Here is a 2,566-nt window from a genome sequence, read left to right on the forward strand (position 1 = left end):
TGGAAAGAGGGCGGCCATTGCACATGAGGGAAGTTTATGGGAAGAGGGTTCCACAGGCCGGAATGAACCAGTAATGTACCGGTTATCAGAGTGGTCCATGGAAGCTTTGAGGCAAGAGAGATAAGAAAGCATCATTAGAGAGGTAGCCAAGACTGTGAGATGTGTGCGGAAATTAGATGAGAAGTAGGTCTTGCAGTTGTGTTTCAGGTCCTCAGATACTCAACAGGCAACATAAAAGAAACCTTCTCTGGTCCGTAACAAGGAACACCAATAAATAAGTCAAGTTTAGAACAATATGTTTGTTTTCTATTACTTTCTGGTTTTGAGTTTGTATCTTAATAAATTGAGGTCTGCTGTCTTAGTCTGTTTGGGTTGCTATAACAGAATTTTGCCCTTACCCTGCACCCCCCCTTCCCCCCTACCAACTTATGTCTTTATCATGTGTCATCAACTCAGAAGTCTAAGTCCAAAGTCTCATCTAAATATCTAAATCAGATATGGGTGACACTCAAGATATGACTGATTCATCTTGAGGCAAATTCCTCTCCAGCTGTGAAGTCAAATGTGTTATGCGCTTCCAAAATACAATTAATTACAGGACAGGAATAGGATAAACACATTCCAAAAGGGAGAAATAGGAAAGAAAAGGCTTGAGCAAGTCCAAACTTCAAATGTGAAATTGTTATAACTTAAGGTTTGAAAATAATCTTTGACTCGATGTTCAGCCCTATAGGACCTTTGGGTTGGAGGTTCTGCCTTCCAGACACACAGGAGTGTGGAATTTGCCATGTGGAATTTGAGTCCCCAAAGCTCTGGGTGACCCTGCCTCTACAGTTTGCTTGGCACAGCTTATGTTGTGGTTCTTGTGGATTGGTGCTGTGTGCCTGTGGCTCTCTTGATTGGGACCGCACAGTGGTGACTACCAGTCTGGGGTAATGAGGTAGTATTCACCCTCATGGTTCTGCTGGGCATTGCCCTAGTTTGGGCTCTCTGTGGTGTCTCCGCTTCCATTGTGGTTCTTTGCCTGGACCCTGAGGTTCTTGGAGGCATCCTTAGACATCTAGGAGGAGGCAACCATGTCCCCTAGGCTTTGCTGAGCCCAGCTTATGCTTCACCAGGGCCTGCTGGACCCCAGCCTGGGGTGCAGAGGAATAGGGTGTTGGAGTGGGGGGAAGCAGAGCCTATGCTGTAAGACGGCACCTGGCGGTGGTGGCCCCTCTTTTGAAAATGTTCTGCCCCGTTGTACTCTGAGTCTGTACAGGAGGGGCAGTTCTGATGACCTCTAATGCCTTTCCATTATCTTGGATATTGGTCTTGGCCTAAAAGAATAACAGAAGATAACAGATAACAGAAGTAACAGAAAATATAAATATTAGGTCTTTGACCCTGGTTCCTGCACAGGGCTCCTGAAACCCTTGTAAATTGCTAAGTAATAAGAGCACCATGAGCATTTTTTGTTCTAATGTGGTGACTCTGGGTGGGCTCCTAGATGTGAGCTGATCACCAGAAAGACCAAGCCATGGTTAGAAGCTTGGAACTTTCAGCTGAGCTGGAAAAAGAGTTAATAACTGATCATGCCTAATGTTAAAGAACAGAAATTCAAGTGAGTAAATTTGAATATCTAATTGGCTTTATTAAGTGATTTATGAATCATGGTAGCATCCCTTCTAGCAAGTAGAGGGGAGCTCTGAGGAGTTGAACAAAATGGAAAGTTTTTATGGGAAGTAGGATAGGGCACTAAAGTCATTAATAAAAGAAAAGGAAGGATTGTTCCAAGCAAGATCATCTTTCCTTAGGGGGAAGTCTTATGCAGATTACTTTATATTCCTTAGGGAATTGAGAGGGCCCTGGCGACAGATTACTTCATTGGTGCTTATCAGAAAATTCCCGACTGACCACTTAAGATTTACTTTTCTGGGAGAGGTTGAAACTGCAGTTAGGTTAGGTATTAAGCTCTGGTTTAGTGACATGGCCTGAGTGATGCCATTTTGGGCCTGTGGTTTTATTTTTAACATTATGTAAGGAGACCTCCATAAAATTCTAGTAGTAGGGGCTTCGGAGAGCTTCCAGGTTGGTGAATGCGTACATACTGGGAGGGTGGCACACCCCAACTCCACAGGGACAGAAGCTTCTGTACTCAGGACCCTCTCAGACCTCACCCAATTCATCTCTTTGTCTGGCAGTTCTTCTGTATCTTTTATCATATCTTTTAATAAACAGGTAAATGGTAAATAAGTGTTTCCCTGAGTTCTGTGAGTTGTCAAATTAATTGAATCTGAGGAGAGGATTGTGGGAACCTCAGGTTTATAGCCTGTTAGTCAAAAGCAAGGGTGACAGTGGGGACTTGTGATTGACATCTGAAGTGGGGTGGGAACAGTCTTGTGGGAATGAGCCTTTAATCTGTGGGATCATATGCTATCTCTGGGTAGTGTCAGAATTGAGTTAAGTTATAGGACACCCAGCTGGTGTCTAGAGAACTGCTTGGTAGGAGAAATCCCCCCCACATTTGGTGTCACAAGTGTTGTGAGTGTGGCAGTAGTGTTAGAGTAAGGTAGACACACAGGAA

Source organism: Panthera onca, chromosome B1 (genome assembly GCF_046562875.1).
Source record: "Panthera onca isolate mPanOnc1 chromosome B1, mPanOnc1 haplotype 2, whole genome shotgun sequence".
Taxonomy (NCBI): domain Eukaryota; kingdom Metazoa; phylum Chordata; class Mammalia; order Carnivora; family Felidae; genus Panthera; species Panthera onca.